The 11,238-nt window shown below is 28.7% G+C and overlaps 1 pseudogene; it reads right to left on the minus strand.

The window, feature by feature from the left end:
• Window positions 1-2,678: 2,678 nt before the first annotated feature.
• Window positions 2,679-6,442, minus strand: LOC139225534 (splicing factor 3A subunit 3-like; annotated as a pseudogene).
• Window positions 6,443-11,238: the final 4,796 nt, after the last annotated feature.

The raw sequence follows: 11,238 nt of genomic DNA on the forward strand, positions 1-11,238 counted from the left end.
ATGACATTAAATTTTCTTGCTTATTGATCCAATGACTAATTATGTTAATAATACATCAATATATTTGTTGTAAAGTTTGTGAGACACGATCTAAGTGCATTGGTGATAAGAGTTCTTTATCTGATTACATATATGAAAAGTAAGGAACATATTATGTAATAACTATTTCAACTATATTACACTTGCTAACACATTGCTTAGTTTAGTTTTAAATTTGATACAAACTATTACCTTAGAAAAAACAATAAGTTATTCAAGTTTTTGAGCCAAATCGGAAATATGACGCTTTTAACACCCCTTTTCCATTAATAATAAAAACTAAGCTTATCTCTTAAGATAAAAAAGCAGAAGCAGTTATCCTATTTGTGAACTCGTCAACAAGTGCTAAAATATCAGAAAATTATGCGAAAAAGAAACAAGAAGTCGTCTAATAAGATACCAATGGTATCGATGACGATGACGCTGTTGATCGGAACAATTGCAAGTAGTAATGTTAAAAGGTACACCAAGCGATAACAAATGGCAATAATTTATAATATTATTAACATTTGTCTCATTCATAGATTTTATTTTTATAATAAAGAGTTAAATAGAAAAGATATATCATTCCAAATTTTTGGAAAAATAAGCATTTTCTCTAGTGAGTACCTTTTTAAAGAAATTTATTCTATTATATACCATATTAGAACCTACCAAGTAACTTAATGTTTTATTAAGAAAGAGATGTAGCTTATGTTCCAGCACTTTTGATAAGAAAACTAAAAAAAAGTGTAAAATTGTACCTTAAACATTGTTGTGATAGTCATTCTAAATCCTTATGTTATGAATGTTAAGATACTTAAATAAATAAATAATTTATGTTTATCATTAAATACCGGAGTAATTTTAGCTAGGATATAATTTTCAAAGTATAAACCCATTCGATGGAGGGAAAATAATTTTTTAAGTATATAAATTGTGGCATAGCTAAGAATCAGAGTATTAGTAGTTTACTTAGATAAAATTAGTTTGTTTTAGAATTCTTGAAACAAGTAAAAACAGTGGTTAGTGTTGTGTGTACGACTTTGCGCGACTAAACATGTCGGGCGGCCGAACGAGAAAAATTTGAAAACGATTATCTCCCTAAGCCAACCTGAATAAAGCTTTCGCGCTATTATTAATAATACGGTAATGGTCGAAATAAAAACTTGATACAAGAATTTATTAAGTAACACCACCCTACGTATACAGCTGCATGACTATGGTACCATAAATGCGGCGGCGCAGAATCACTAGTTAAGAGCCTTGTCATATCCGAATGCAGTAACCCTTGTCCTAAAAAACCATATCCTTTATTCTGTAACTACTTCTGTTTTCTTCGATATTGTATTATTGATCTTCACTTGTTTAAATTTTTCTCGCTTGAAAAATACAAACAGTTGGCATATTAAATCGATGCAAAGAAATAAATTTTAAAAACACCAGGAAAGAAATAAAGAGGTAAGATACAGTTTTTGCTTATTATCCTAACATTTTGCATAAATCGGCATTTTTCGGAGGCCATCGAAATATAGATATTCTTGAATTTTAGTTAGATCCTGCCGGTAAATATGATTAAAAACTTTATGTTGCTTTTTTACTTTTTTAATCTGTTTTAATCTGTTTTAAGGGAAAGAACACAGCATCTATCAGATCCTAAATACACTAGGCGCAAAGTTAATTCTGAGACACTCGGAAGGTTAAACATAAGTAGCAAGAACATTTAAATTAATTTCTTTGACTTATAGTGTTAAAAGATTGATAATAAAATTTTTTAGTATAACTTTTTTATATTAGCCATACAAAATTACATCAAAGTCTGTACCAGATCATTTTCTATTCCTTTTTTCTCTAAAGAGTCTAAACTTGCATTTTATGCATAAAATAGGACCTTGATGCCTACATAATATGCTTTCTATATAGGGTGAAAACAGACGGAAGTTTGCAATAACAAAGAGTGATTGTTTTTGCAGCATTACTTGGTATACTTGCAAAGAATTAGATAATTATATACTTGTATTGTCTTCTATCTTTAAAGTTCTTAAAAAATTATGAAAGGATTCGCCAAAATATTAGATACTACACATTAAACTATAAAGCATTAAAGCATATTTCTGCAAAAAATCTATTAAAAATAATTTGTTTCACAAAATTCTATTTTAATTTAATTTTCGAATGAATCTTAGTTATAAATTATATATATTTAAGTTTATAGCAACACCATACAATCTTAATTATACAAACGGACAAAACAACATAAATTAAGTTAAGTTAAATTAAATTAAATTAAAGGCTGTAATTTACTATACCAAATCTAAAGATAAGCTTACTTAGTGAACTTGATATATAATTTGACTGATCTATTAAAAAGTATAAGCACTTAAACTCTCCCTCTAATATAAGGATTCCTATCACACAAAAATCAATAACTAAAAAATATATTAAAATGAATTTACTTAACTAGAATTTATAGACAAAAGTAGGAAATTAAGTAAAATCTACTTGACTATGATCATTTGGAATAAAGATATTTGAGAAAAATATGTCAACTCTTAGGTTTTGTATAAAAAATCATAAAGATAACAGACAATCAACAATGAAGAAAAAACACTTTAAAAAAAGTAATACCAAATAATCTATTCAACATATCGGAGCAATTTTTAAAGTAAACCTTGCTTTCTTAAATCATCATACACTTTCCTATTGATAACATTTCCTGCGGAATCTTCAAATTCTTCTTCATTATCAGCATCCCACTTATCAGCTTCACGATCAAGCTTTATTTTATGCCACAAATGCGATTGCATCGTCAATCTTTGTAACATTATGGAAATGAGGGGTATTTGGGATACCAAGACATCTCATTCCATGTGCATGTCTCCATTCACAGAAATGACGCTAACAAAAATTTATTAATTAAAATAAAATTATACAAAATACATTGAATGCTTTAGGGCCCCGATATTTGGCATTTCCACATATCTCACAGTCATAATAAAGATTTAAACCATGCAATTTATAGAGCCAATATGGAATTGGTTTACCATCGATGTCTTAGAAAAATTAAAAATAAAATATAGATAAAAAGTCTTACCCAAAGGTAAGTTTTTAGGATTATATAAAGCTTGATCATGATAGTCATTATCATTTATAGATTCATTGGCAATATTAATGTCCATTTCAATATCAGCTGCTTCTTCATCTTCTTCATTTAATAATTCGTCAACAGTTCTTGATTGTTTTCTCTCAACATTTTCAATCGTGTCAATACGAGTGTGATGTAAAATGTAGGCCAAATGATAGATCTTAAATGGATATAAAATTTCTAGAAAATATTTTAGTTTAGAATTACTCTAGCTTCAGTTTTTGCAGTTTCAAGAATATATTGTCTTGTGGGATTTCCACGTATTGTATGTCTCGTGTGTGATTTGTTAACGTTGGATTTTTGTTTAATATTTGAGGGAATTTCTTCATATCTTTTTCCTTTAACAGAAAATAACCTTTCAGCTCTTTCTTTTAAGGTTCCGCCACATTTGAGTCCCATGGACTGAAGAGCACTTTTAAGTGCATCCATTCCATAGGCCATGAGTTGTTCGGCATTTTTTTGAGTAGAAAGGTCAAATCTGATATCTTAGGTTATCTTTAAAATTAATTTGAAAAATAATAAATAATAAAAACAACAATTTAGAAACTCGATATACACAGATTCTATTTTTATAGTCCAAGTTGCTATAAAAATATGCTGCACTCGATAAATTCAGATATAGTTTAGCACATTTTTTAAAATTTTTTATGTTAATTATCAACAATTCAATTTTGGCTATTTCTCTAGACTACTCACATTTAAAAATCATGTTGTATATTATACACGGTCAAAAATAAAAAAAATAAAGTGAATTCAGTTATTTTATAAAAGTAAACTTTAGAAAGTTGAAATAAATTGAAAATTACTCTATTTAAAAAGTTCATATTAACTCAAAAAATATTACATTAAAATTAAAAGTATAGTAAACATAGAAAATTTACAATCACAAACTTCTAAGATTTCTTTACTTTTGTTAGAAAGTAAAAGCTCCTCTTATCATTTATAAGGCGATAATAATGATTTAGTAAGTATTGCTTGAAGATATCTCAATATGCAAGTGTTTATATAACAACGCTTATTTAAGACTAAAATATCAATTTTTATAAATCAAAAAGACAATAAAATGGCATGTATTCAAAAATTAAAATTAATGAGAAATATACTTAGAGGTTCATTAAATAAATTCACGTAAAATACAATATTTTAATCTAAAATCACTATTGTGGCTTACCAAAAAATACTTCAAGCAAATCTATTTACTTTCATTAATTATGGGGAGCATTAAAACAATTTTTATTAATTTAGTAGTAAAAAATTGATACGATTTATCGTGCATACTTACTTATGCTTTTTTATACAACCACAAGTTCTAGTGCAGCTAATTTAATCGTAGAGTTCATACTAGTATGATTTGTCTTATAAAAACATCGTAATAAGTATTGCAGGAGGTTTCATACTAATGCCAATATAAAAATTTACGACATCAAACTCGAGTTGCAATTTATTATGGGAGAGTTAAAAATTTAATCAGCTAAATATCCCCACATCTATCAAAGCCGTTAGCTCTACGAGAATTGTATTGATGATGCAAATATCTAGCTTTCTAACATCGTGCATTTGCACTAAAAAAAATCGTCCCATAAAGTGTCATCCACTGTAATATAAGCTAAAAAAGAAATTTAATATGTCATCACGACGTGATTCAATGAGCCCACTGCTAACACATTAGTATCTGGAATTTTTCGATAACAATACATGACATTAATGCCTTTTGAGAACATAAAACAAATTCATGTCCTGAATTGAGCTAGCTCGCTATATTACATCATATTTAGAATAATTTATATCACTGACACAACTACAATGCGTCTAAAGCTTGATTTTTTTCATCAACAAATTCTTGTACCAATAAGGGGTAGCAAATAAACCTTCTCCGTATTAAGCATGTAGACATCCTTGATTTTAAAGAATATTTAAGAATTAATATAATTTTTAATTTGAAAAAAAGCATCTTTTTAGTAAGTGAGAAAATAAATACTTTAAAGGATCAAAATGAACTTCACGTAATACACTTACAGCGGTGGATATAAACTACTCGTACTTAATCTTAATGTCACTTAATGAAAAAAAATTAGTTGCTATTGTAACTAATGTCAATAAAAAATTTTTAAATATAATTAAAATAAATCTATCATTCATGCTTTCTTATGCCACCTCATAATATTACACTAGGCGTAATATTATGAAATTAATTAGTTTAAACGTATACTCAAAAGTGTCACATTGCTGTGAAAAAAGTATCTTTTTATTAATTAATCATGTAAGGAGACTGACTTGCTATCGTTAAGAATCATACTAAATTAACAAATCCTACCAACATGCTATAAATAGCATTTTTAAGACAAATAATTTTCAAAATCATCCTACTTCATATAGAAATTTAGTATTTTAAAACAACTCCTTAAAAAGGGAATAAATGCTTAACTATATTCTTATCAAAAAATTATTTTACGAAACAGAAATAATTTTATAATTATAAAATCATCACCTTGGGCTTAATTTAATAATTAAAAAAATTTACTTTTATCTTTCTTCTGATCTAATGATTCATATTTTGAGATATCCCATCCCGGTAATGAATTATTTCAACATTCAATTCGAAAAAAATGATCCGCTTTGGCCAACTCCATTTCAACATTCAACAGTGGAATAGATCGCCTTAAATAGTCCATCAAATAATTATACAAGGGTATGAGGTAGTTGTCACGATAGTTTAATGATTCACGAACATTTTCATTAATTTTATACAGCTTGTCATAATTTTCCAAATAATTCAGGTAACTGATGTGATTGGAACTATCAATGTTCACATGGGACAAATTTAAATATCTAGTATAATGTTCATGTAGATCCAAATATCTACCAAAACCTTCTTCATCAGTAAACTGAACAATCATTTTATCATCATCTACATCTTTAGTTCGATCCTCAGCCATTTTTTGAAACTCCATTGTCATTGCATCCGTAGTGGTATTTTCAGTCATAAATCGACGATGATGGTCTTTAATAGATCTTAATTTACCGTAAAATTCAGCAAATTCATTTGGACCACATAAACTATCTATTTCTGCTTTCAAAATTCCATTTTTATCTTCAAACATGTCTAATACTTTTATAGATAGCATCTTATGTCTTTCCATTAAATTTCTAACAATATGGCCAGAATTTATTTCATGTTTTTTTACTGTGTTTTCTACAAACCAATTCTTGGACTATTGCGTCTTCTACTTGTTCTCTTTCTTCATTGCAACTACGGAGCACTTCAATAAGGGAATCCATTACGTTGCGTGCGCAATGTGCTGCGACGAATTTTTATTTATTTAAAATAGATATTTTGATTAAATAATATTTATCTAAGAAGTTGAATAATTAATATTCAACATTATTTATGTAGATAATTTTAAAGTTTTCGAAACTCAAAATAAATATAAATTCTTCTAATTTAATAAAAACAGGCATATTATTTTCTTATTTGTTTGTTAGAAATATAACCATTTTTATCATTTAAATGAACAATATTTTTTATAGAAATTCAAATTATTAGATACCTCAGAAAAATTATTGCACGATTTTTATGATATATTACATTAGTAGAGTCATGTATCATTTTTGTAGCTTTTAATTGTAGCAGCAAAACACTTTTCAATTTCGTACGTAAAGCGGAAAGATACCTCGTAGACACAGGCCATATAGAATAGAAACTGCTTCGTCCCTGACCTTTTACATTTCGCGATTCGAATATAGAAGAAAGTGGCATGGCAATAGTATCCATTTATAAGGAAATTTCAGATAATGCTGTTAGTAAGAGGGAGACTAACGAGAGGGTCTAATCTAGGGACGATGCAAAAAGGTGAAGGTGTGAACATCTAACTTGTTGGTATTGAATGGTGTGAGGTCTAAATCTTTAAAATTTATAGACTATGACAGTCGTTCGCCCTAAAACGAGAATGATTAGTTTGTTAAGCTCCCACAGAATAATACATTTCTTTGCGCATATAGCATTATTGTCTATAACATATAAGGAAGCAAGTTTGAGTAATTTAAAAATTCCACACTCTAATAACATGCGGCTGAGTTTCGACCTTTTAAAATTATAAAAGGAAAAAAGAATATACAAAACTAAAGTCAGAAAGTTTCATTGGTAGATGCATCTATAATTCTTTGTATTGCTAAATCTAATGCTAAATGTAAAATTATATAACTTTTAGATAAAGTTAGTTTAAAAATAAAGTCCCTAATCAGACATAATTATTAGCGGGAGACACTTTTATATTAGTCTATAGAGAATTAAGCTGTATGATAATTACCCTATATAAGAGGATAATTTTGTTTGATACACCAATGCATAATTATTAGGTTCAAGTCACTGTAGTATTTATGCTTTGATGCCGAAAGAAGACGCCGAGTACTAATAGATTATAATGAAAATTTTCATAGTGTAACGTTAGCGTGTTTTGTTCTTATCTGACAAATGACGATGAGAGCAGCCAAACTTCAATAATTAGAGACGAGTTTAACGCCGCACTCGTCTCTGATATTTAGATTTAGAGTGCTACATTCCATATCTATCAGAGGGTCTCCAGACCTCTTTGCTTCTCCTCAGCATTTGATTTATAAAGATTTTAGTAGTCAATGGATTTTCTGGCTCTTGTATTTAGTAATATGACTTTCTGCTATTTACATGGCGATGACATACTATTGTCAAATGATGTTCCATCCCCGTCTTCAATTTTAGTTTTAGTATATTCTCTCTTTTTATTAGTGCAGATTTTGTATGTATTACATTCTCTACTGATCGGCTTATCCATACTGTCTAAGATTAATTGTATTTCCTGAAAATGACACATTAGTCTTTTCACTAAACTTCCCATCAAGTTCGATTTTTTTTTGTTTCCTCGGTTTCTACCAAAGTGGTTATTTATATATTTTTTTTTTAAATCATTTCAGCTAAACTCTTTTTCCTTGTAGCATGTCTGTATAACGATATTGTCTTAGTAACTTTTGAGTCTGTATACTGTTATCCTCATCATCATTCCAATATTGTCTTCATTCATAGCTACAAAAGACACTAGGTAGTAATAGATTATAATAAAAATTTTGACAATATAACGCTAGCGTGTTTTGTTCTTATCTGAGAGATGACGATGAGAACAGCCAAACTTCAATAATTAGAGGCGACTTTAACGCCACACTCATATCTGATATTTAGATTTAGAGTGCTACATTCCATATGTATCAGAGGGTCTCCAGACCTCTTTGCTTCACCTCAGCGTTTGATTTATACAGATTTTAGTTGTCAATGGATTTTCTGGCTCTGTATTTAGTAATATGACTTTCTGCTATTTACATGGCGATGACATACTATTGTCAAATGATGTTGCATCCCCGTCTTCAATTTTAGTTTTAGTATATTCTCTCTTTTTATTAGTGCAGATTTTGTATGTATTCACTTTCTCTACTGATCGGCTTATCCATACTGTCTAAGATTACATTGTATTTCCTGAAAATGACACTTCCACTCTTTCATCGCACTTTCCACCAAGTTCGATTTTCTTTGCTTCCACCAACGTGGTTATTTATATTTCTTTTTAAATCATTTCAGCTAAACTCATTTGCCTTGTAGCGTGTCTGCATAACGATATTGTCTTAGTAACTTTTGAGTCTGTATACTGTTATCTCATCATCGTTCCAATATTGTCTTCATTCTTAGCTGCAAAAGACACTAGGTAGTAATAGATTATAATGAAAATTTTTGACAATATAAAGCTAGCGTGTTTTGTTCTTCTCTGGCAAATGACGATGAGAGCAGCCAAACTCTAATCATTAGAGACGACTTTAAAGGCCACACTCATATCTGATATTTAGATTTAGAGCGCTACATTCCATATCTATCAGAGGGTCTCCAGACCTCTTTGCTTCTCTTCAGCATTTGATTTATAAAGATTTTAGTTGTCAATGGATTTTCTGGCTCTGTATTTAGTAATATAGCTTTCTGCTATTTACATTGCTGTGTTGTGAAGTTCACATTCAACGCTATACTATCAACTTATCACGTTTCTCAAATATTTTCTACATCCGCCTTCAATTTTAGTTTCAGCACCTAGTTTTAGTATATTCTTTCTTCTTATTAGTGCAGATTTTGTGTGTATTACTTTCTTCTACCGATTCGCTTAATCACGCTATGAAAGAAATTATTGTATTTCCTGAAAATGACACTTCCACCTTTTCATCGCACTTCCCATCAAGTTCGATTTTTTTTGCTCCCACCAACGTGGTTATTTATATATTTTTCTAAATCATTTCAGCTAAACTCTTTTTCCTTGTAGCGTGTCCACACAGTAATATTTTATTATTACCTCCTTATTTCGCGCACCGATATCTCATTATCCTCGTAATGTTGTAAATCACAGCTAACTTTAAAAATCATTCGCTAGGCACTAACAGATCTTAATTATTATATTTTGACGATGTAACGCAAGCGTGCCACGTTTTATTGGCCGATAGGTTACGATGTTAAGCGCTAAAGTTTAATCGTTAGAGACGACTATTAAAACTCACTCATCAAACATAGTACCTCTCTTATTACTAACTCAACACATTTATTAATTAGTCATTTAATTATGTGATGATACTTTTATTGAATCGACAAAAAAATTATAGGAGTGTATCAAATTACTCAAACTTATCAGATCATTAGGTTAAAGTATAAAACTATGACGACTTCTCACTAATTAAAGAATGCAAGTCTTTTTCCGTATAATTACTCTAAAATTATTAAATTTTTTCTTGCTGATTTTGTATGTTTAAAGCATGATATTTATCATAAAGATGGAGACCAATTTATAGTGACATATTTGGGTGCATGGCGATTACAAAAAATGATAGATCTTATAAAAAGTATCACTTAAAAACTTCATTTAATAAATAAATATTTTGAAATTAGCTTCTTAAATATCAAATATCAAAATATTATGAATTAGGTACAATCAAAGTTGATAAGTTAGGTAACAAATGATGAGTTAAGAAATTTGATTCATTTCTCTTTGCGGAAATGAAGATAAATGAGCAAAAAAATACTAATTAAATAGTAAAATTATTGACAATTATATATCACTATATATCAAGCACAGCATTTATGTTCCATTGTAAAATAGTATCAAGTTAAGACAATAGCTTTAGCATACGCTACAGTATTATCTAGACCACACAAGGCCGGCCATTGGTATTCAACAATTGTATTATTATTTCTCCATCTGATAGGTAGTATCTTTCGTGAATATCTTTGTTAAAGTATCTTCCACTGTATTCCAAAGTTAGAATAGGATTGAATGTGACCACAGTCCAGCAGAAATCAATACATTCATGAATATAGTGGTTTACCTTGTGAACAATCACAGATATTATACATTTCAAAAACATTTGCTCTTAAGAAATCCTATTATTTTCTAGAAAACAAATAATATTTTAATTATTAGAATCATTAAAAAAAATTAATTTAATTAAGTTTCTGAGATACCCCCTTGTAATGAATTAGCTTTTTAAGAATTACAAGTGAGATAAATTTAGACTACTTGTTGTAAATGATGTCATATTATAAATTTTTATACTCCAATAAATTGCAATTATGTCTGACATATTGCTATATGCCAATGATACAAAACGAGGTTCACTTTGAAATTTAATTTTTACTTTGATTAGAAACATTTGCTAAGAGCGTAACTTAAGTCTTATTAAATTACTTAATAGTTGTTAAATAATCGTATAGCTTGTATTCCAATGACTATTTTTTTGATATAAAGTGTGTCAATAAAATAGCGACAATAATAAATCTTTATATAGTAAAATTGGAGAATAAAGGTAGATTATTTGCTGAAGAACTGTATAAGAAATTGAAGGGCATAGTTTGTGAATATTTCTGCAAAGCAATCTTTAATTTAAAAAATAGAATTTATAATCTAACAGATGTAATGGGAACTATTTAATAAATTTAATTTTTGTGATCACATTGACACAGTTGATATCTAAATAAGTCAAAATCATAAATAATAAGATTCCACGGCCTTACATTTTGGCAG

Source organism: Pempheris klunzingeri, unplaced genomic scaffold, assembly GCF_042242105.1.
Source record: "Pempheris klunzingeri isolate RE-2024b unplaced genomic scaffold, fPemKlu1.hap1 Scaffold_354, whole genome shotgun sequence".
NCBI classification, from domain to species: Eukaryota; Metazoa; Chordata; class Actinopteri; order Acropomatiformes; family Pempheridae; genus Pempheris; species Pempheris klunzingeri.